The sequence below is a fragment of the Macrobrachium rosenbergii genome, chromosome 36 (genome assembly GCF_040412425.1).
Source record: "Macrobrachium rosenbergii isolate ZJJX-2024 chromosome 36, ASM4041242v1, whole genome shotgun sequence".
Taxonomy (NCBI): Eukaryota; Metazoa; Arthropoda; class Malacostraca; order Decapoda; family Palaemonidae; genus Macrobrachium; species Macrobrachium rosenbergii.
This window is the reverse complement of record NC_089776.1, coordinates 7,640,418-7,666,681: the sequence shown is the minus strand read 5'-3', so window position 1 is coordinate 7,666,681 and position 26,264 is coordinate 7,640,418. Positions and strand designations below refer to the sequence as shown.

The 26,264-nt window shown below is 38.6% G+C and overlaps 1 protein-coding gene across 1 annotated transcript in view; it reads left to right on the top strand.

The window, feature by feature from the left end:
• Positions 1–3,604: 3,604 nt before the first annotated feature.
• Positions 3,605–26,264, top strand: part of LOC136856591 (uncharacterized) — a 72,237-nt gene continuing 49,577 nt past the window's right edge. Inside the window, exon 1 of the mRNA XM_067134496.1 lies at positions 3,605–3,944. The gene's annotated coding sequence lies outside the window, so the exon portion shown is untranslated. The remainder of the gene's footprint in view (positions 3,945–26,264) is intronic.

Here is a 26,264-nt window from a genome sequence, read left to right as displayed (position 1 = left end):
ATATATAGCGTGTGTGTGTGTGTGCGTGTGTACATGTAGGCACATACAAAGCTTTGACGATTTAAACCCGGTATTTACTTAAAACCTCAGCGCATTTACCTTAGTAAATAATAATAATAATAATAATAATAATAATAATAATAATAATAATAATAATAATAATAATAATAATAATCTTTGGAAGCTTGAATTTCAAGTCAATGGCCCCCGTGGGGTGGGCTTGTTCCATATGAATAGGGTTCATCTTCTGAATAATAATAATAATAATAATAATAATAATAATAATAATAATAATAATAATAATAATAATAATAATAATAATTTCACTTCAAGTCAATGGCTCCTGTGGGCTTGTTCCACAAAAACAGGGTTCATCTCCTGAATAATAATAATAATAATAATAATAATAAATATCTGGAAGAATGAGCGCACTCAGATCAACGTGCCTAGCTCAGTGAAGATTCAGACGGTAGTCAATGGCGCAGAGGGCTAAAGTAAAAGGTATTTCTACGGTTTCATCAGCAAAAGCCCCCCTTTTTTTTTAATCGCTCTTAAAACCTTTTTCTTTCGCTTCCTTGTCCACCATGCCTCCTCAACACCTTCCATATTGCCTATCCATCAGTTTTATCAGGTATTTTCCTTCTTTAATCAAAGATTCTTGTACGCCACAGGCTACGGCAGTCTGCGAAGCCACTGCCGAGATGGGAAAGTGGTGTCGATTCTTTCAGTACAGAGTTTGGGATTCATGTTGTACTTGTTTGGTATTTTATTGTGGGACAAAATAAAACAAGTAAAAAACAATCGAGTTTTCTGTCCGGTGGTGGCCTCAGCCACGGCCCATTAGAACTCTTAACCTCGGCTCTAAAACCAAGCTACGGTCAGATGGTAGCCTATGTTCTTGGTACCCATAGCACTGCCAGAAGTACGATTTGGCTAACTTTAATCTTAAATAAAATAAAAGCTGCTGGGGCTAGAGGGATGCAATTTGTGTTTGATGATTGGAGGGTGGATGATCAACATACCATTTTGCCAGCTTTCTTCTTCCACCTATCTTCCCTATCAGCCAAAAAAACCAGAATCCCATTTACTTGGTGAAAAGGGTTCCACAGAACAGAGAGCCTTGATGGAAACAAAGGTAAGCGTGACAGACGGACAGATAAGGTCAAACGTACAAACGGAGGGAGAGTTATATATAGACCCAACGACTTTGTTGGTGGAGGTCAAATACAAAGAAGTCAGTGGAAGATAATTCCTGTCCGTAAAACGCTAAAATAAAGTCAGAAAAAATGGGATATAAAAATGGACAAATAAATGAATAAATACATAGCCACTGAAACCTAGGCATAGAGCGTCTTCTTAAACCTAAAACCTCCATAATCCTACCAGGAAGCTGATCTATTCCAGCACCGTGGCGAAAAGGAGAGACCGCCAGAGAAAAACAGACGTAAACCTATAAATCAATAGAAGAAAAGGCACGACTGAAAGGTGGGATTAGTTGACATTTGAAAATAACACGATGTTATCAGACTGTCTTCAAGAGAATTTCCAGTTTTAAAAGTATTTCTGAAGAGATAAGTTTAGAAGGGACATTTAGCAAAAAAAAAAAAAAAAATGGGGTTATGGTTAAAAACAGATACATAGATGTTGCAGTGTTGAATGTTAGAACAGAACATAGAATTTAGGCCAGGGGCCAAGCACTGGAATCTACGAGGTCATTCAGCGCTGAAAAGGAAATTGACAGTAAGAAGGTACGAAAGGTGTAACAGGAGGAAAACCTCGCAGTTGCACCATGAAATAATTGTTAGGAAAGGTTTATAGATAGCAAGATGGAAGACAGATAACACGAACGGAGGTACAATAAAAGGAATGAAAGGGGTTGCAGCTAGGGGTCGAAGGGACGCAGCAAAGAACCTTGAGTAACGCCTGAGGTACTCTGACGCCGCTACCCGCTATACGGAGGTGCTTCGATGATAGTATCTTAGGAAGAACAATAAGCGGTAGATAAATCCAGGTACCTTCCCAGATACCTGGACGGCTGAATGCGGACGAAGGTGACTGGTGTGTGGATCAAATAGGATAAGACTGACTTGACATCAAGGTCTCTGCAGGTGTTCAGGAGAAGAGAGTCGAGGAAAGTAAGCGAGAGTTCAAAATAACGTATGCTCAGTGTGAGACAAAGCTTCATATGATAATTCAGGTGAATGTACATTATTATTATTATTATTATTATTATTATTATTATTATTATTATTATTATTATTATTATTATTATTATTATTCAGAGGATGAACCCTATTCATATGGAACAAGCCCACCAAAGGGGCCATTAACTTGAAATTCAAGCTTCCAAAGAATATTATGGTGTTCACTCGAAAGAAATACCAGAAGGTAATGGGGAATACAGAAAGAGATCAGTTATTATAAAAACATAAATTAACAAATCAACAAATAATTAAATAAAAATGTAAGTAAATGATTAAAATAAAAGGAGAATTGTATAAGAGTAATGCATTGAACTTTCGCTTGAACTTCTGAAGAAGTTCCAACTGCACGACATCCTCTGAAGGGAGGCTGTTCCACAGCCCAACGGTGTCAGCAGTAAAGGACCTCTGGAACTCAGAATTTCGACAGCGAGGGACATTTACGTGAAAGAATGAAAATTTAGAAGAGAAGCCGTTTAAATTAAACAACGAACGGATAATACAGGAAGGTTAAATACGGGGTACAAGGGGAAATTTTATGTACCCAGAGAAATTATGTTACAAAAGTTGAAAGAAAACGGATTAGAATGTGTCCGGGTCACTGGGGATGTTTAGAAAATGAGAAAATGAATTGGTAAAACCGCCGTATAATTCAGATGTTTTTAGCGAAAAGGGCAAAAGGAAGACCGTGCAAGCACTTTATAAATGTGTGGTAGTGAGAGAGAGAGAGAGAGAGGTCATAGTTCGTGAGCCCACGCACACAACACGACGACCTCTGTGTTGGCGTGTGAAGTAGCTCTTAAAATCTCGGAAGAAAGCTTTTGCAAAAAAACGCACCCTCCTTTTCGCTGAACCCAAACCCATTTCATTTTAAGCATTTACGCCTTTACTGAAAATATATACGGATACATTCGCATACGCTAATAAACAAGGTCACACCTTGCTTTTGGTGGAATTCGCCCTCCGCGCCCCCCAGGTACGTGAAACAGGCCGCGGCACCTGAAGCATTATTCCCGATGAGCGAGATGGCGCGTATATTGATCGAGTCGTGCAGTCAGACTGACGAAGGTCATGTATGTCAGGCACTGGAAGCGTGAAAAGAACATTCGGGACCGACCACTGAAGCCTAACCAATCCGTCAATCATTACGTAACCTTTCCCGCGTTATGTAATTGTTCTACATCTTTTCCAGACGTTTTGCTGGTACCCTCTTCTTCAGCCAGTCTCCGCAACAGGGCTGATGTCTGTCTAACCCCCCGGTACCAGCCAAACCCACCCCACCCAAGTCCGTCTGCACCCCTAAAGGAGGCTAGAGAGCGCGTGCGTACTCTCGACTTTCCTACCCCCACCCCCCTCTCCCTCCATTCCCCCATACAAGACCCCATGCACAGACGTTCTGGCTGTAAACAAGGAATTTCCCTCTGCACCGCTGTCGAGGGCTGGCTGGCTGTCGGCTCAACACACAGCTTTCAAAGCCGAGTACTTCCCGCGGCCCAGAGACAGACAGAAAGTACCGAATTCCTTAACGGATATGCTGTGTTACTTCCGGTGCGAGCCACAGCAGCAGCAAAGTTTCCCCCTGTCACGCTGTGACACGTTATAGTGACTTGAGAGATCAGCCGTTGCAGTTATTGACCGAGAAGAGAGAGAGAGAGAGAGAGAGAGAGTGAGAGAAAGAGGAAGAAAACGAAAGTCAGCTAGCAACAGTGTATCCAGGCCATCGGTCTATCGTCGCATCTGCTGGTAAGTTTTGCTAATACTTTCTATTTTTAGTCTTTTTTTTTTTTGCGGAATTATAGGTTGGTGATATTCTGTGATTGCTGCCATAGCACGGACGAACACGAACGCACCCCTTTTTGAGTGGATCGTATTTGCGCATGGCTGTGTTTGTATACATGCACGCAGAGAACATGCTAGTCTACGCATAGTTTTACGCGAGCACGCACACACACATTATATATATATATATATATATATATATATATATATATATATATATATATATATATATATATATATATAGTTTAGAGATCAAGTCCACACATAGAAAGATGGACGAAAGCTTCTGTATATATTTTTACAAACACATTTCGACTTTATAATCAAGCTTATTGCTGTGGATCCTATGCAGACGTATATGTATATGTATATTTATGTATATGTATATATATATATATATATATATATATATATATATATATATATATATATATATATATATATATATATAATTATATATCCTGAATATGCGTTATGATTCCTGTCATGTATTCGAAAGCATCAAACCTGAATTAAAACGCGATTTACTTGTTTTCATAGAAACAGTAAGTTCAAAACAGACAATTGAAGAATGATAAGGCGAAAAAGATAATTCAAGAATAAGGAGAAAACAGGAAGTACAATCTTTAAAATTGGGAATAGAGTTTCACAGCGCAGTAGAACCCAAACAGAAGTCTACGGACAAAACACGCCACATTTCATTACTGTTCTTCCTAGGCCGATCTTGTGATCTGAACGATTATGGTTATTTTTTAATAAAAACATAATCAAATATTACTTTCGATAAAAAATAATCCTTTTATTCACGCGTTTATTTCTTGTACCAAAGATAACATACAATGCCAAAGGAAAACTGATTTATGGGTAAACGAAAAAGAAAAATATTTTCAGTGGCGTCCACCGACCACATGACCTTTCCGAGTATCTCAAAAAAAATTTTTTTTTCCCGCGAGTAATACTATTTTATACGTGCAACCATATTTCCCCCCTCCCTTTCTCCCCCGCCCCCACCACACCCTTTCATCACTATCGATGCCAGCATGGAACTCGACGCTTGTGTTAAAATATATTTTAAACACTTGCGCTAACATTGGCGAGGCAAAATTTGCATCAAAGTCTCGGGGTCTACGTTTTATCACCGATATCGATCGACGTTCTGAGAGAGAGAGATACCCGTCTTAAATCATCACGTTGGTTGCAAACGAGAGAGAGAGAGAGAGAGAGAGAGAGAATATAAATTTATATCAAGCTCTAGAATGCGAGGTCATCCACCCTACGATGCGATGTCATTCACTTCGGCTAAGGGGTCATCCGCACCTAAATGAATAAAGAATGAACGTAAATTGATCTGAACGAGACAGCTATCGGTCTTTAACCCCCTCGTGTAATGAACCCTGCTAAAGCGAAGATATAAGATAAAACCTGTGTTATCTTCACATTAAGATAAGAGAAGCATTCAAAAGCGCATGTGGTGAGGAACCTGCCTTATGGAGGGACAGCCGTCTACTATACGTCACGTTTAGGGCCACGCGGGAGTCTACTCTATCGGGGTCCGTCGGAGGAGGGGGAAGAAGAGGAAAACCAGTCCGAACCGGTTCGGCTGCCCCCATACTGCTTGTCGCTAGACCGATGATGCTTCTTGCCTTCGTAAACAGTTTCCGTTTGATTTTGCTTTTCATCTGCTTCCCAGTCATGTTTGGCTCTCAGGTCACGTTGTGTTTTTTCAGTCGATAATATCTGGCAATGCGAAGTTTATCATCAGTGTGATCATAATATTTTTGTAAAGGTTCGTGATGCGGATGTTGAATTTTTCACTGAAGCCTCATTCATGTGAATGCAGAATATGTTAATGCAATGAATGTAGACGCATAAGCCAGGGTACAGGAGGCCATAGTGCAGAAGGAATACTTCAGCCAATCGTAAACGACAACTGAAGGGAAAAAGATTTAAGCGCCACAGTATATTATTTACTAGTCTCATGATTTTATGGGTAACGTGATTTTCACATAATCTCCAACTTCGGTGTAAACGTTAACGACACGTTTATCTTGTAGCTTTATACAGACCTTAGTTTTTACGGAAGGAAATGTTTTTTTCTATTTATAGACGTTAGTTCTCTCGAAAAAGAATGCTCAGCAAAACCACCGCATTTCAGTAGCACAATTGGCCTCCCTCCGTCCAACCATTCCGAAGTATATTAGCCAACAACATGAGCAATATTATACGCGATTTCTTTTGAAAGATAAGATTTATTTCCAGTTGGCAAAATCCATATACTCCCAGGACGATATCTGTGTGTGTTTGATTAGCATAAGACGAGAAATAATATCGCAATGACTGCGGATAAGACTTAATTTTAAAACTAAATTCACTGACCCAAAATAGATGTCATACTAAAAGGTGTTATATACCAAAAGAATGTATTATAGACTAAAAGATGTTATACTTTAAAGGTACATGTTATAGACTAAAAGATGTTATAGACTAAAAGAAGATGTTATAGGCTAAAAGTAGATGTTATAGACTAATAGAAGATGTTATAGATTACAAGATGTTATATATAAACAAAAACATGCTATAGACTAAAGGAAGATGTTATAGGCTAAAAGTAGACGCTATTTACCATAAGATGATGTTATAGGCTAAAGGTAGATATAAGCTGAAAGATCTCATACACTACAAGATGTTATAGGCTAAAAGTACATATTACAGGCTAAAAGTAGATGTCAACAGACTAAAAGATGATGTCACAGACTACAGAAAGCCCTGTAAGATTAAAACATCACGGCGTTTGCATTATGTTACATGTTACACAGTCTGCGTGTATGTAACCCATACGTATCATCACATAAACACGCCTACTTTCCACTCTAGATGGAAAAAATAACAGAAATAAGTAAAACGGGAGTTTAATAAAACAAAGGAAGCAAAATTCGATAGAGTGATTCAAAACCTGACTATGACAACAGAGCTAATCCATTACTTTGTGGATTAAGGTCACGAATCTCAGTCAGGCACCGACGGGGACTGTAGACCATTGCAGCAGTGATTTCCGGAAACAACAATTTCGTTTTTTATGTCCCTGCGCTGGACGCACGGATATGTCTGTAACGCACGTGAGCACATACGAACAAACAAACATATTGTTTATATATATGCACATAAACAAACAAATAGATATTCTGAAGGGGTAATCTGAAGTCATAAGGGTTTCCATAAAGTCAGTCTCAGGGTACGATATTTGAATCGATTTCATCCTAACCCCCGCCCAGTCCCCCGCCCACCGGTAATCCGTACGCAATTTGCAGTTGCTGTGGGCGTAGGATGGACTGACCGGGGCTAATCTGAAATTGCTACACCGAGGATTATGAGTCAGTGGCCCCGTTTCAAAGAAGCCTAGTTTCATGTTTTATAGAATGGCTTCTTTCAGACTTTTCTTGTTGATTTGAAAGGAATGTATAATACGCTTCTATTATTATTATTATTATTATTATTATTATTATTATTATTATTATTATTATTATTCAGAAAACGAACCTTATTCATTTATGGAACAAGCCCACCACTGGAGCCATTGACTTGAAATTCAAGCTTCCAAAGAATACTATTATTATTATTATTATTATTATTATTATTATTATTATTATTATTTCATTAATATTATTATTATTATTATTATTATTATTATTATTATTACTATTATTATTATTATTATTATTAATCAGAAGATGAAACCTATTCATAAGGAACAAGCCCACCACAGGGGCCACTGACTTGAAATTCAAGCTTCCAAAGAATATTATGGTGTTCTTTAGGAAGAAGTGGGATCAAGAAAAATACAGAAAGAAGAGATCGCGCTTATTAGAATGAAAAAAAAAAATCTATGAATTAACAAATAGATAAAAAGTATTAAAATTCAAGCAGAATAGCATCTTCGCTTGAACTTCTGTTGAAAGTCTAATTTCACGACATCCTTTGGGAGGAAATAGCTTTGAAACTATTCCAGATCTTTATATATGTATGTATGTATATATATATATATATATATATATATATATATATATATATATATATATATATATATATATATATATATATATATATATATATAAATCGCTTTGCACTTACGCATGTATAAACCCTTATTCTAATCGTACTCTTAGGCAGCCTTGCCTGATGAACTATCAGAACACTTCTTAATCATGAAAGGCACCACAGCCTTTCATAAGTTTTAGAATCTTCTCCCAGTGAGGACTGTCCAGATTCTCAAATTAGACACGCACACGAAGGGAAAACAGGGGAAATATAAAAGAAATTAATAAAAAGAAAAAATTCAGTAATTTTCGTATTATGGTCATAAACTTTTTCTCTCCGCCCTCAGATCTTAAAAACTACAGAGGCTAGAGGGCTGCAAATTGGCATGTTGATCATCCACCCTCCAATCATCAAACATACCAAATTGCAGCCCTCTAGCCTTAGTAGTTATTATTTGACTTAAGGTTAAAGTCAGCCATAATCGTGCTTCTGGCAACGATATAAGATATGCCACCACTGGGCCGTGGTTAAAGATTCATGGGCCGCGGCTCATACAGCATTATACCGAGACCAACAAAAGACAGATCTATCTTCGGTGGCCTTGATGAGACGCTGTAGTGGCTGCACAGAAAACTTCGGGGCATTTTTTACTTGTTATAATAAAGTGCTCAGTGACGTCACTGTCTGAAGATTTGACACAAAATCTCGAGACATTTGTATCGCTGGCTGTCAAACCGAACGAGTTAAGTTGAACCGAAACGAGACCAGTTAAGAGCACTTTGGTCGAGTTAATACAAGTCTGGCGCTCCGCATTTGTCAAGTCAGACCACATTCGTCTTCATCTGAGTCGCTCGGATAATAAATCCCGTAGGGGGCTAGTCCCTCAGTGCACCTCATGCTGTGCACTGTAGGCATTCCTTGAGGCTCTTTGCAGCGTTCCTTCCTTACTGTACCTCCGTTCATATTCTCTTTCTTCCATCTTACTTTCCTCAACCCTCTGCTAACAGTCGATTCATTGTGGAACTGCGAGGTTTTCCTCCTGTTACACCTTTCAAACCTTTTCACTGCCAATTTCAGTTTCAGCTGAATGACCTGAAAGGTCACACTGCTTGACTTTTGGCCTAAATTCTATATTCTGTTCTCTTCTCTCAAATAATGAAGAACGTTGTTGTTCAAGCCTTTCAATAAAGAATAGACAAGCCACTCGCATCAGCGTCGTGTCATATAAGCAACACGGGTTAAGCGCAGCCAAATGCATTCAATTTGCTCAATAAAAATTCCGCTCAATTTGAAAAAAATAAGTGGTTTGAAGACGCCAGGAGCCGCCCCAAAATGTCTCGAGGAGGAGAGCAAAATATGTGGCATTCTAACTCGACGTTGAAAGAAGAATTGCTGTTACGTATACTTCAAGGTTCGGGGACGTCAGGAGTGAATTTTTGGCTGTACGAGTTTGTGAAGAGAATGAGGAAGTGACGAAAAAATAGACGGCAGTCATAGTTTTATATGTATATATGTATATGTATATATATATATATATATATATATATATATATATATATATATATATATATATATATATATATATATATATATATATATATATATATATATAATAATGTGTGTTGCAATACATTCCATGATATGCATTCAAGTGCTTTGACTCACAGACACCATCAATCACGTGACCACAGCGAAATGCTTTATAATGTGACAGAGACTGAACGTACAAATATTTCTTTTTTTATTTTTTTAAACACAGGCGGTATCTTCACTCTCAATCTCGCGTTGACAGAGGTAAAAGTTAACATTAAGTTGGCTAAACATAAAAAGGATTAGAATATTGTAAATGTTTTTTTTTATCCTTTAAAAGGATTAGAATATCTGATACAAAAACGTATTGTTTCTCAGCTGGGCGTAGATGTTTTTTATATCCGTCATTCCACTGTCTTCCACGAGTTGAGAATCGCTTTCTCCTGGGTCAACCTGACTTTTGCCGCCCCCTTCTCATTTTCCTCTCGCCTACCAGCTCTCTCTCTCTCTCTCTCTCTCTCTCTCTCTCTCTCTCTCTCTCTCTCTCTCTCTCTACGCAGGCGAAGTAAGGTAATTAGACACTCTCTCTCTCTCTGATGTTGCAAACGCAGGCGAACTAAGGTAATTAGACTCTCTCTCTCTCTCTCTCTCTCTCTCTCTCTCTCTCTCTCTCTCTCTCTCTCTCTATGTTGCAAACGCAGGCTTAAGCAAGGTCATCAGACTGCTTATCCCTGGGCATTCTTTAAATTCAGACTTATCTTTTAGAAAGTCTGGAATTCAGCCTTTGATTACGAAGTCTTAAGCTCTGACTGAGACTTCTGACTCATACACTCGACCTATCAAAACCACGTGGATACTACTGAAACAACTGCCGTACTTTTTTGGCCAGTGCACTCAAATGCGCACCGCGCTCATTTTGCACTCATAAATTTGCGTCAAATATAGCCGGACGGTGCGTTTCGTTTTGCCATGAGGCCACGCGGTGCACCAAATGTCGCTTATCAGGGTCCTCCCCCGACAAGAAAAAGTGAGAGAAAGGAAAAAGGAGAGAAAAGAGGTGATTCTGGGTTTCAGTGATTTGGCATGTGAAGTTTTAAAGTTATCGTTTGGTTTTGTGTCAGAGTTATGCTGTTATACTGTACATATTAGGTTAGGTTAGGTTGGTTATGCTTATAAAGTTTTTAAGTTATCGTCTGATGTTGAGTCAAGGTTATGCTGTTATACTGTACATATTAGGTTAGGTTACGTTATTTTAGGTTAGGTTGGTAAGGTTAGGTTAGGTTAGGTTAGGTTACTTTAGGTTGGGTTGGTAAGGTTAGGTTACCTTAGGTTATTTTAGGTTAGGTTAGAAAGTATACACAGCATAATAATAATAATAATAATAATAATAATAATAATAATAATAATAATAATAACATTTATTGAAATGAAAAACTATATCTGGGCTTAAACAGTATATGAATGGAATACAGAATTTAGGCCAATAGCCATGCGCTAGGACCTACGAGGTCATTCAGTGCTGAAAAGGAAAATTGAGAGTAAAATGGTCTGAAAGGTGTAACAGGAGGAAAACCTCGCAGTTTCACTCCGAAACAACTGTTATGAGAGGGTTGAGGAAAGACATAAGAAAGAGAATAAGAGCGAAGATACACAAAGGGAATGAAAAGGGTTGCAGCTACGCGCCGAAGGGACGCCGCAAAGATCCTCAAACAATGCCTACAGTGCACCGCGTGAGGTGCACTGACGGCACCGTCACCAAACGGGGTTAAACAGTATAAATAATGAAAGTTTCGGCTGTTCCATGAACGAGGATGCATAAGTAGGCCTTGAGACGCCTGTTTCTTTACGGAAAAATAAGATTTAACAGAATTCTCGTAATGTAAAGGACGGTACGCAGTTCCAAGCATCGGAATTCGAAGAGAAAAAACGAAACAATAAAAAAATAACGGCAATTAAAAGTATAAAGGTGCAATAACAGAATATGAAGGTCCATGACAAGGCTCACATTTACACAAACACACACACACACTGATAGCGTTCATCAAAGTCAAACGTCGCCGTTGGAAATGTGGACATTCTTATCAAAATAATCAGGCAGCTGGCACGCGATGACGGATTCGAGGACAATAACTATCAAATCTTGTTGCGAGTTTTAATGACACAAAAGACAACTGCATTCCTGTTCCTTATAGCGGGAATACCTTTGAACGCAGTTAGGGAACAGAATTCATAGAATACTCGAGTAACCATGAATACTTAGAAGACAATAGAATAGAGGATTTAGCCCACGGACCTGTGATATGGTCAGTCAGCGCTGAAAGGGGAAAAAACCTTGCAGTTGCACTTTGAAACAACTGTTAGGGAAAAGGAATAAGAGCGAAGGTACAGGAAAAGGAACGAAAGGGGTTGTAGCAGCTATAGGGGCCGAAGGGACGCCTGAAAGTTTTAGCATAAGGAAGCCTTGATACACCTGCTTCTTTAGGGAAAAATAAGATTCGCAGAATTCTCGTAACGCAAAGGACAGTACGCAGTTCCGTGCATCGGAATTCAAAGAGAAAAAACGAAACGATAAAAAATATCGGCAATAAAAAGCATAACGGTGCAATAACAGAATATGAAGGTCCATGACATGGCTCACATTTACACACACACACACACACGGATAGCGTTCATCAAAGTCAAACGCCGCCGTTGGGAATGTGGACATTCTTATCAAAATGGCAATCAGGCGGTTGGCACGCGAAGATGGATTCGAGAACGAGAACTGTCACTTCTTGTCGAGTTTTAATGATACAGAAGACAAACGTATTCCTGTTCCTTGTAACGGGAACACCTTTGGAACGCAGTTAGGGAACAGAATTGGGTAACCATGAATACTTAGAAGACAACAGAGTATAGGATTTAGGCCACGGACCTGTGATATGGTCATTCAGCGCTGAAACGGAAATTGAGAGTTAAAAGGTTTGAAAGGTGTAACAGGAGGAAAACCTCAAAGAAGTTGCACTATGAATCAACTGTTAGGAGAGGGTTGAGGAAAGGAAGATGTATGAGAGAGAACATGAACGGAGGTACAGTAATGAATGGCTAGGACTGGGTAAATATGTAATGAGTGATTTCGCTGCATGATAACGAATGGCAGGTGACAAATAAGAGTGTTATGACTGTACTCCGTAGATGACAAAAAATAATAATAATTCTAGTTATGTGGAATACATAGTACGATCTTCAAAGGGAATGCTGCGTCTAATGGCGAAAGCCATTCACGTTTTGTTTTTGGCCTAATGAATGGTTATAGTTTATACTACGTACTTAAAAAAATACAATTTCATTCTTCAAAATACTGAAAACACTTGTGTTAGAAGGAAGTTAAAGTTACCGTGGAAAATGAAAGTGTCGTAACCCTTGTTTTCGAAAGATACATTTTGCAATGAAAAATCATAATTCTCAAAAATAATACTGGTATAAACACAATTACCTTGTAACGGGCAAATTCTCTCTCTCTCTCTCTCTCTCTCTCTCTCTCTCTCTCTCTCTCTCTCTCTCTCCTTTGGCATTCGATTCTTCTTACATAATACTACCAAGATGCAGCCACCATACCACCACTGCGCAAGCTTAAGACTGACGACATTTGAATTGACAAAGGTCACTCGCGCAAATTATAAATAATTTCGGTAGTACGTCGGGCTGGTAGCCAAGACAGACTGACAGACAGACAGACTGAATCACTGAAAAGACAGACAGACAGACAATGGCTGACAGGCAGACAATGAAAGACTGAAAGACAGACTGAAAGACTCACAAACAGACTGACTGACAGCCTGACAGACAGACTGACTGACAGCCATACAGCATGACAGTCAGACAGATAGCCTGACAGACATACAAGCTGATAGCCTGATAGCCTGACAGAACTAACAACGGTCAATCGCGTCGTTACATAAGACTCACTCTACTCTTATGCACCCCCAAATAGGAACATCAATAAGAGAGAGAGAGAGAGAGAGAGAGAGAGAGAGAGAGAGAGAGAGAGAGACTGCGTAAAAAAAACCCGACCTAAAATAGCTGTTGTTTGTTTTGATACTCCCAGGTGTTAAAATAAAACAAAACTAATGGGTCCGCCTGAATGAACAAACACGCTGAATTATAATTAAAACTCGCATGACAACACGGAGGCAGGTAGGCGGCCTTCGTCCACGGAAGGGAGAGAGAGAGAGAGAGAGAGAGAGAGAGTTCATCGAAAACACGCTTCTTCCTTTAACAACATTATATCGTTGTTGGTGTTGTGAATTTTCAAGGAGAGAGGAACAAGGTAGATATATATATATATATATATATATATATATATATATATATATATATATATATATATATATATATATATATATAAACATACCTGTGTGTTCAATTTCTTTGTTTGGGCTGGTTTGATAAACGGGCTGCTGTTACACAGTATGTGCGATCAGTTCTTATAAATCTACAACTATGGATTCTCATTATCCCAAATAATAATAATAATAATAATAATAATAATAATAATAATAATAATCTTTGAAAGCTTGAATTTCAAGTCAGTGGTCCCTTTGGTAGGCTCGTTCCATATGAATAGGGTTCTTCATCTTCTGAATAATAATAATAATAATAATAATAATAATAATAATAATAATAATAATAATAATAATAATAATAACACTCGCCTAAAAATGTGGTAAAATGATTGAAGACTAAAATATCTTCGGATTGCTAAGAAGGAAAACAGTTCCAGTTAGCGATAAAATGTATGAACACTAAACTTTCAACACTAAACTTTGAGAGAGAGAGAGAGAGAGAGAGAGAGAGAGAGAGAGAGAGAGAGAGAGAGAGAGAGAGAGAGAGACCATGCATATATATATGTATATATATATATATATATATATATATATATATATATATATATATATATATATATATATATATATATATACACGTATAAGTGCGTCACAAAAATATGGAACGCGATGAATATATAAATAAAGACAAAATCCACGAAGGAAAGAGAAACTCTGGAGTGCTGCGAGGAGGCCTTTCGACTGTCGTCCTTTACTTAGCAGACGACAGTCGAAAGGCCTCGCAACATTCCAATGTTTCTCTTTCCTTCGTGGATATTATACATTCGTGTGTGTATAGTAACAAGCAAACTAGATACAATATATAACATGCAATTCACAGAAGGCTCATCGTGTGAGAAACCTCACCGCCGTACTAGACAGATGACTCACATATGCTAATTACCTTCAAACTTGTTTCTCAATGAGCCTGAAACGAAGCGAAGTCTCGTAAAATAGAGTGACGACGGTCTTAACTTACTTATTTATCTTTTAATTTATATTCCAGCGCTTTTGTCACTGATTTTAATGAGGGGGCGTGGCAATTAGCTGTAGTTTAGGAGTTCGTAGGGCTTTGTGAAATATATACTCAGGGTCAAATCTAATTATATTTATTTTCTCACTCGCTCAGTCAACTTTTTATTTAATTATCGTATCTCTGCTTCTTTGTGGATTGGTGCATGACGAGTATACAGTTGCTCTCAAACTAGGAAAAAAAAACTATAAAAAACAGCTTAACCTTGGTGTTAGTTTTAGTTGATTTATTTTTAATTTATATAAAAAAACATACACTCAATCTGATTTCCAGCACTGTAATATATACCTAAACTATTCATAAGATAGAAAGATGCAAACATAAATATGATAAAAATAATTCAATAATGAAGTGTTTAGCATATGCAAGTCACATAATTAAGTCACAATATAAATGTCGCAAATTCTCTTGCAATGCTTCAAGATAATCTTACACCCAGTTACTAGCGTTTGCATAATGTAAGACGGATGAGGAAATTGAACTGAATACAGAACTTAGACCAAAGGCCAAGCGCTGGAACCTATGAGGTCATTCAGCGCTGAAACGGAAACTGACAATAAAAAAGGTTTGAAAGGTGTAACAGGAGGAAAACCTCAAAGCGGTTGCACTATGAAACAATTGTTAGGAGAGGGTGAAAAGTATGATGGGATAAAGAGAACACGAACGGAGGTACAGTAAGAGGAATGAAAGGGGTTACAGCTAAGGGCCGAAGGGACGCTGCGAAGAATCTCAAGTAATCCCTGAGGTGTCCAATTCCTCCCAGTCCCTGAGGTGTCCAATTCCTGAGATGTCCAATCCGGAGGTGTCCAATTCCTGAGATCTCCAATTCCTGAGGTGTCCAATTCCTGAGATGTCCAATTCCTGAGGTGTCCAATTCCTGAGATGTCCAATCCCTGAGGTGTCCAGTCCCTGAGGTGTCCAATTCCTGAGGTGTCCAATTCCTGAGGTGTCCAATCCCTGAGGTGTCCAATCCCTGAAGTGTCCAACTCCTGAGGTGCCAACCCCCGAGGTGTATTCCTCAAGTGTCCAGAGGTGTCCATTCCCTGAGGTGCCCAATCCCTGAGATGCCCAATCCCTGAGGTGTCTAATTCCTACGGTGCCCAATTCCCGAGGTGTCCAATCCCTGTGGTGTCCAATTTCTGAGGTATCCAATTCCTGAGGTGTCCAATCTCTGAAGTGTCCAATCCCTGAAGTGTGTGCCAATTCCGAGGTGAAGTGTCCAGAGGTCCCTGAGGAGTCCAGTCCCTGAGATGCCCAATCCCTGAGGGTGTCAATCCCTGAGGTGCCCAATTCCTGAGGTGTCCAATCCCTGTGGTGTCCAATTTCTGAGGTATCCAATTCCTGAGGTGTCCAATTCCTGAGGTGTCCAATCTCTGAAGTGTCCAATCCCTGAAGTGTCCAACTCCTGAGGTGCCAACCGCCGAGGTGTATTCCTTAAGTGTCCAGAGGTGTCTATTTCCTGAGGAGTCCAATCCCTGAGATGCCCAATCCCTGAGGTGTCTAATTCCTGCGGTGCCCAATTCCCGAGGTGTCCAATCCCTGTGGTGTCCAATTCCTGAGGTGTCCAATTCCTGAGGTATTCAATTCCTGAGGTGTCCAATTCCTAAGGTGTCCAATCCCTGAGATGTATTCCTGAGGTGTCCAATCCCTGAGATGATGCAGGTGTCAACTCCTGAAGTGTCCAATCCCTGAGGTGTCCAATCCCCGAGGTGTCCATTACGGTAAGCAAGCGCTTCGCAAAAGGGCAATTCCTCTTCTTTTCCCCGTGTCTGGTGACCTAGTAACCTCGTTCCCGCGCAAGAGGTAATGAGCGGATGACCCACTTTCACGCTCCCTCTTGTCCGAGCAGAGTGATGGGAGAGCGGAGGAACTGAAAGAGCTTTTTTATTTTTTCGCAAAAGCTTTTAAAGATGTCCTTTTCACGTCGGTTCTTTGAGTAAAACGGGAAAATTGCTCAGTAAATTAAATAGTAGATATACTCTACGTGCCGGGGCGGTGATCGATAAGGTTTCTTCCGCAACGGTTGATTTATGGTGATGGTACTTTCTTCGAAGGCTTTCTATAACTCTCTCTCTCTCTCTCTCTCTCTCTCTCTCATACGCATTTAATTCACTGGCATTTCAGTCCCTTAAGAACAAAAACACCATGCGTGTCACACACTACCAGCAGGGAAGTCTCTCTCTCTCTCTCTCTCTCTCTCTCTCTCTCTCTCTCTCTCTCTCTCTCTCTCTCTCTCATAAGTATTTCAGTCCATTAAGAACAAAAACGCCATGCGTGTCACACACTACCAGCAGGTGAGCCTCTCTCTCTCTCTCTCTCTCTCTCTCTCTCTCTCTCTCTCTCTCTCTCTCTCTCTCATCAAATTTCCTTTCCTATTACCGCCATGTAATATCAAGATACTCCTTGGTGAATGCGATCAACAGAATAAAACTGCCACATCATTATGAAAGAGAACTCGCTCGCATATCTGAAACTGCCCTCATTTCTTCATGTTTATCTTTACCCTTAATACAAATTAAGGGTTGACGTTACTAGTTCAAACGTTGCTTTGTGGTGCAATGAACAAAGAATGATGAAATGCCGCTAATTTGGGCAGCTGGACCTTAGATAAAGGCGCCAAAACACTGCTTGGAAGTGGGTTGGAGGTACAGTCTCCACACCGCCATGCTAGGCTATGCGACCAATGATCATGGAAAAACAACAAAAATAGAGTAGTCAATGTTGATGCGTCTTCGTGTCCTTGAAAAGCTTCTTTCTCTTCCAGTGTCCTTGGACGAGAGAGAGAGAGAGAGAGAGAGAGAGAGAGAGAGAGAGAGAGAGAGAGAGAGAGAGAAGAGGAGGAGGAGGAATGCTTCAAGAGATTAAATTAGCTGCGGGTGAACTGGCTTATTATTATGGGAGTGGTCTTCGAGGAAATTACAGGATGTCCCTGGCTTATACGGAAGCTGGTTGGATTATAGTCCTTGTTGAGTCCAATCCTCTGTTATATTAAAAGATTTAATAACTCGGGACGGGGTCGGATTACATGCACTTGAAGTCTTCGTAATATTTTTATTGCGAATTTTATGAACATCTTGAAATACTGAGCTTATAAATTGGAAAAGACAAATAATGCTAACTGGAGAATCATCACAAAACAGGACATCACAAAACGACTAATAATAATAATAATAATAATAATAATAATAATAATAATAATAATAATAATAATAATAATAACAAAAAAATATACAAATCTTCCATATTTCCGGCCATTTTTGGGATTGTTTATCTATCACCCTGGTCTCCAGTCAGCCGAAACCAAGCTCTGACAATTGTATTTCACAGTTTTGAATAATAATACTTTTGAGCAAATAATGGTAATAATATTACTGCATGAATGATAATCCCATAAAACTTGGCAAACACTATTGGATAAATGATAATAATAACAATAAAACTATTGGACAAATGTAGATCTCTAGACCCACGTCCATCAGATATCAATCGGAGGTGTACTGACAAAAAGTGGTGTTACTGCACATTTCTGTTTCTCCGGGAAAAAACTGCAATGCATTGCTACCCTTATACTTCTTGCATTTCAATACATTTTTATCTATTTAATTTATTGATTTATTTTTTTCTTTTTTGATAAGTGAGATCTCTTCTTTCTGTATTTCCCTTTACCTCTCTTGCTTCTTCCTACTGAGCACCAAAATATTCTCTGGAAGCTTGATTTTCAAGTCAGTGGCCCCTTTGGTGGTGGGGTAAAACTAAGGTATACTTAACTTTTTGGTGGTGGGCTTGTTCCATATGAATAATTCATCTTCTGAATAATAATATAATAATAATAATAATAATAATAATAATAATACTAATAATAATAATAATAATAATAATAATAATAATAATAATCTTTGGAAGTTTGAATTTCAAGTCGATGGCCCCTTTGGTGGTGGGCTTGTTCCATATGAACAAGGTTCATCTTCTGAGTAATAATAATAATAATAATTGAAACTTTCCCCCGATCAACATCTTACTGTGTTTGCAATTTCGAAGTATAGGAAGCTTTGCTTTGCAATAAGTTAGCCAAAGTCGACGTGTGGCAATGAATACGGATAATACGAAAAACAAAATAATAAACACTATGGACAACCATACCGGAGTGAATACTATAATCGCGAGAAAGAACCACAAATTTGGACAATGAATCGAACTTGAAATTTTACAAATGATTAATATTCAGGAAAAGTAAGGTTAAAAGAAATAGCTGAAGAACTTATGAATCCCAAAATAAAACTTAATAGATAAATAAATAGATATATAGATATATAGATAGATAGAAATAATCATAAAAACTCACAATCACCAACTGAAATATAGCATATACAAACGAACACTATTCAATCGTACCTACATGAAGTTTACAGCCCCCTCATGCGGTGCACTGTAGACATCACTGAAGGTTCTCTGCAGCGTCCATTCTACGGTCCCTAGCTGCAACCCCTTTCAATCCTTTTACTGCACCTCCGTTCATACACTCTTACTTCCACCTTACTTTCTTCAGCAACTGCGAGGGTTTCCTCTATTGCACCTTTTCAAACCTTTTCATTGTCAATTTCCGTTTCAGTGCTTAGCCTTTGGCCTAAAGTCTCTATTCTGTTCTGGAGTTTACAGCCAGAATAACAAGATATGCAAATTCATCTAATGAAAAGAGATTCGCCGTTACAGAAAGGAAAAGCAGGAGAGTACAAAAAATTACAAATCGTCTACCCCTGGTGTCAGACACAGACAGTTTGTCGCCATCGGCCTCTCTTTGACACTGTGCCAGGACTAGCATATGGGTCTAAATATAGCAGTGTGGGGGAGACTTGTAGCGTCAAGTCTCTCTCTCTCTCTCTCTCTCTCTCTCTCTCTCTCTCCGTCTCTCTGACTTTAACCAGACTCCACTGGAATTTGCAACATCTGGCAACATACTCTTCCAGTGAGCCCGCCAATATAGGCCTCGGGGGAATTTGTGATTTGACTGGAAGTAACAAGAATGAAAACCAACCGGTTTTTCCTGTTTCTTGAGTAGCCCCAGAACACTGCAGATTTGGTTGTGTGCTATCTGATTCCAAAACTCGTTTTTGGGAGAGAGAGAGAGAGATTCTCTGCAGGTCTCACCTTAGATGGGAAAGCGTAAAAAAAGAAAGGCCCGGTCAGGTGATAAATCTGAGAAGCGCTGAAGGCATTGATTACCATCCGCGTAACACCGCCATCTTTTTTCATCTTCTTTCAAGTCAGAACTTTAAAGCTGTCCTCTGTCAATAAAATTCTGTATCTGGCGTCCGCTTATCTGTCAGTTAACAGAATTACGTGACAGCTAACGACTGGACTTCAAAGATTTTCAAGAAAAACGGGTTAGACTAACAAGATTGACTCTGAATAAGGTCTGGGTCTTCTTCAGATCTTAGGTCTAGCCCAGGTTACTATCTATAGATCTATAGCTCTGGTCGACGGCTCGCTCCTACCGTAGGGCGTATACTCAAAAGCCTTTCTATAATAACCTACCGAAGCAGGTAGCAACCGAGTGATATGCATGAGGTCAAGTCCCTACGGCCACAAAGTCCGTCGACGTAACAACTCAACCTCTGCACAAAACCGCTGCTGAGTCTAGTTGCCAGGGCAAGGCATCCACTTGACGGGTTTACATAAGCTTAATTTGAGTGTAGAAAGTCAAAATCACAAAGAAAAAATGGAATGCAAGATTGATATGAATTAACAACGGCAGAAACAGGTCAAAGAGAGCCATTTAAGGCAGGCTTACATAGGCCTAATTTGAGTGTAGACGAGTCAAAATCACATTAAAAAATGGAACGCAAGACTGAGAAATGGATTAACAGTGACAGAAACATGTCAAAGAGAGCCATTTGAAGTAGGCTTACAGAGGCCTAATTGGAGTGTAGATGAGTCAAAATCACAAAGCAAAAATGGAATGCTAGATTGAAATGAATTAACAGAGACAGAGAGCCATCTGAAGTAGGTTTACATAAGCCCAATTTGAGTGTAGAAGAGTCAAAATCATAAAGAAAAAATGGAATGCAAGACTGAAATGAATTAACAGTGATAGAGGCAGGTCAAAGAGAGACATCTGAAAGGCTTACATAGGCCTCATTTGAGTGCAGAAGAATGAAATTCAGAAAAACATCCATTTGAAAGGTTTACATGGACCTAATTTGAGTGTGGATGAGTGGAAACATCCATTTGAAAGGTTTACATGGGCCTAATTTGAGTGTGGATGAGTGGAAACATCCATTTGAAAGGTTTACATGGGCCTAATTTGAGTGTGGATGAGTGGAAACCATAAAGATAAAATGGAAGACATGACTGAAATGAATTAACAGTGACAGAAATTTCTGACACAAAGCCATTTGAAGCAGGATTACATAGGCCTAATTTGAGCGTGAGTCAAAATCATGAAGAAAAAGTGGAAAGGAATGTTAAGATAGATAAACCAATAATGCAAGCGAGAGATGCGATTATGAGATAATCAGTAATGAATGTATAATGCGGAAAATAAAAATATACTCGCAGAGGCAAATCAAAGAGAGATAGTCAAAGAATAAATTTACGCATTAAAATGGCCTCTAAAAGTAAGCGTAATGAATGAACTCAAACATTCGAGTGAAAATATATATTACAACTTAACTTGCAGCATGAAATACATCTATTTTCTGGAAAGAAGGAATAGGGAGAGATTAAAACGCAGGGCTGAACAAATGAAAATGGAAAAAAAAACACTTAAATTACTGTACAGAAGAGAAACAATATTTTCAAGAGTTGAAAACTGACGAGCAAATTCAAGCGCTGAATGGCCTCATAGGTCCCAGTGCCTGGCCTTTGGCCTAAATCTCATATTCTATTATATTCACATTTAATTAAAATGGGATATCTGTTACATATTAACGTATAGTTATAATGAAACTACATGTTCGTTTTCACGTGTGCAGCCTTATTCAGATTTGAATGCAGAGGAAGCAGGAACGGGCAGATCTATAAATTGAAGAGAATTTTAAGATGATTTCAAGATAATTTAAGATGATTTTAAGAGGAAACGGCATTGGGTAGAACTATAAATTTAAGACAATTAAGATCATTCAAGATGAAACCGCAACGTGCAGAACTATAAATTTAAGATAATCTAAGATGAAAAAAGTACATCATATATATATATATATATATATATATATATATATATATATATATATATATATATATATATATATATATATATATACACACTATATAGAAGATGGCTTCAGAACGTCAAATCGTTCAGAATTCACGAAGTACTTTGTGATGAGGTTGACAGACCCAGTACAGTGTTGCCTTACGCACTGGTCATCCGATCATATAAGCAGAGGTCTTCAGCCACAGCTGCTGTGAAAAGGCCCTCCTGTTCCAAGAAGAAGAAGAAGAAGAAGAAGGAGGAGGTGGAGGAGGAGGAGATCTGAGTCCATATGCACTGAAATATCAGATATCAAAGAAGGGTTCGAGCTCCGCTGTTCTGAGAACTTGTGTCTCCAAGGGCAGTGGAGAAGCTAAAAAAAAAAAAAGCAGTATAAGAAGAAGAAGAAGAATGTATGTCTTCTGCTCGCTTCTGTAAATGCTGAAGGTGAAGGCACGAAGACAATCAGTTCAATCAATTTACAACAATTTACCCGGTTGCTTTGCGATCGTTTGTCAAACATAACTGCCAAATCGATACAATTGCCAGTTACTGAATGCTGAATGCTTATTCCACCACGACACGTGCAAGCCCTGAATAGCACTAAAGCACGGAAGGCACTTAGTTTTTGCTTCAGTGCGTTGATATGCCTGAACTGAATTGAACTGAATATAGAATTTAGCCCAGAGGCCAAGCATTGGGACCTGTGAGGTCATTCAGCGCTGAAATTGACAGTAAAAGGCCTGAAAGGTGTAACAGAAGGAAAACTTCGCAGTTGCACTATGAATCAGTTGTTAGGAGAGGGTGGAAAGCAAGATGGAAGAAAGAGAATATGAAAGGAGGTACAGTAAAAGGTCCGAAAGGGGTTGCAGGTAGGGGAATATGCCTGAATACACTCGATAATTATCATAAAAATTTACTATAACTCTTGTCATACCAAAACGCTAATTATTATTAAGACGAACCCCATTCATATGGAACAAGCCCACCAAAGGGGTCATTGACTTGAAATTCAAGCTTCAAAAGAATGTGGAAATACTCTAAAAAAAAATACTCATAGCCGCATGAGACTTAAAATGGAGAAACAAATCCGCAGTTATGTATGGGTACAAATAAATTTAAAAATACATCTCTACAGAGAGTTTTCGGGAATCTGTTCGATTCCCCTTTGCAAAAGTTGAATCGAACAGGTTCGCGAATGCTCTCTGCAGAGATTTATTTTAAAATATGTATGTACCCATACCTAACTATGAATTTGTTTCGCCACTACATAAATTATCATGTATTACTGAAATGCACATCATGCCAAAGCACACCACATAAATTATTTATCATTACAATGCATTACTTTCCAGAGCAGAGAAGTGACAGGTCGATACAGGAGGGAATAAGGAATTTATCTGCAACTCGCACTCAAGGCTGAAGCTATTTAAAGATCGTTTCTTATTTAACCCACAGCAACCAGTGATACAAGCAGCACCTCTTCAAGGGTATAGCAAACCTTCCGGTTGCAACGACTGCAATACCAAAACACGATCAATACGCTGCAACACTCGAAACACACAGGTGACAATCGAATACAATTGTTTTTATACATCTACCCCGTTCTCCTGCTTACTAAACAAGCAGGAAAACCTGACTGCGTATTTATCAATAACTAGAAGTGGGCCACACGATCAGATGATGGCCTTGCGAACGAAAGCAATTGCATGCAAGAGACTCGTAACTATGCAAGCAAGGTCACGCTACGTTCGACATTATACCTTCTGATTTGTGGCTTTGGCTGATAAATGCATGAGAGGAGTACTGAATTCCGTGTACTGAGCGGTCGATTAGCCCAGAGAGAGAGAGAGAGAGAGGAGAGGCATATTTTCCTCGCTGCTATTTGTATCTGTTGATATGAGTATTTACCCTTTACTCCTGAAGCTTTTAGTTTCCTGTAAAAGAAAACTATTGTGCCGGCTTTGTCCGTCCGTCCGTCCGCACTTTTTTCTCTCCGCCCTCAGATCTTAAAAACCAATGAGGCTACAGGGCTGCAAATTGGCACGTTGATCATCCACCCTCCAATCATCAAACATACTAAATTGCAGCCCTCTAGCCTCAGCAGTTTTTTTTTACTCAAGGTTAAAGTTCGCCATAATAGTGCTTCTGGCAACGATACAAGATATGCCACCACCGGGCCGTGGTTAAAGTTTCACGGGTCGCGGCTCATGCAGCACTATACCGAGACCACCGAAAGATAGATCTATTTTCGGTGGCCTTGATTATACGCAGTAGCGGCCGTACAGAAAACTCGATTGCGCCGAAGAAACTTTGGAGCATTTTTTACTTGTTTATAGTTCATATTGGTTGTTACTGTTACAGATAATAATAATAATAATAATAATAATAATAATAATAATAATAATAATAATAATAATAATATGTGAAAGGGTATTTGTTATATTCAAAATTATTCCTTGAAAAATTATTGTAATCACTTCGACCACTGCTAAAAATAATCTCAAAATTCCTTATATCAATATTTTTGTACCTTTCAATCTAACATAAGTATACGTGTTTTAAATCGCTTCCGTACATAATCTTATTGACATTCTTGAATTATTAACTCGGCGTCAATAACCTACAGATTGCAACGCCAGTATTTGTACGCATAATCAATTAATCAATCAGTGAATTATTTATTAAGTCGCTCGATTGAAAATATTATTCATATGCTGTTAACACTAATATATATATATATGTAGGCTATGTATACATATATATGTATATAAAAGTAGGCTGTATATATATGTATATATATACATACATATAGATATATAATAATATGTATGTATGTATGTATGTATGTGTATGTATATATATATATATATATATATATATATATATATATATATATATATATATATATATATATATATATATATATACTGTACAGGCACACACACATATATATTATGATCAACTACGTATATTCTGTAATCACAGCAGACTTCAGAGAAAAAAAAAAGTCATTTTTACAAATATAAAAATTCCGGATTGCAATTCCGAGTTGTGCAATTGCAAAGGACACACACTCATTACCGGACAATGCCAAAGGAAATGAAAAGGAAATGAAAGATGATGCAGAAGGTTATTGTTCAACCCGACATGAATGCAGGTCCGAAAGGAGCAACTGGGAATTTTCAGCCTTTACAATACGACACACTTTCAATGGAAGGATTGCTGTTTCATTCTGACGCGCGCTTCTCACGCTAGGCTACGTAGATACGTACTGTGAGTGCGCGCGCGCGAACACACACACACACACACACACACACACATATATATACATATATATATTCTGTATATTATATATATATATATATATATATATATATATATATATATATATATATATATATATATATATTATATATACATGTACAATTATGCAGGTGTATTCGGGTGTGTGTCTGCAAAGGTGTACACAGACAGACACACACACGCACACACACGAGCACACAATCATTTGCAACTCGGTCCAAAAACAAGGAAATCCTCTCTCTCTCTCGAAATCTTTCATTACTGACTTTTGAGGGCATCTTGAGTATCGTCGCAGCGTTTGAAGGACACAGAGAGAGAGAGAGAGAGAGAGAGAGAGAGAGAGAGAGAGAGAGAGAGAGAAGACTCAAGTTCATCTAGCCACCGAATAAAAAGGACTAGAGAAAAAAATAAAAAAACGACCAGCCATCCACAAAGACACTTCAGTTCCCAAACCATTGTGTTCCGAGACACCGCCATTTCTGCATCAAGTTTTTTTTTTTTAATTTTAAGATGAGGGGGTTGTGTAGTGGGTAGGAGGGGGGGAGGGTAGGAGGAGGAGGAATATTGGAGGACTGAGGGAATGGATAAGGGGGTAGGAGTGGAGGAGGATGGAAGGATTGCAAAGATACAGATGGATTCGAATCACGTGCCAATGTTCTCCGGCAGCGGACTTTGTGCGGATAACGGACATAGAGAGAGAGAGAGAGAGAGAGAGAGAGAGAGAGAGAGAGAGAGAGAGAGGGAGAGAGAGCATTTCGGCACCACACTTCCTTGCTTAATTCCTTGCTTGCTTGCTTGCATTGCTGACCTTTTTTTTTTCTCTCGCC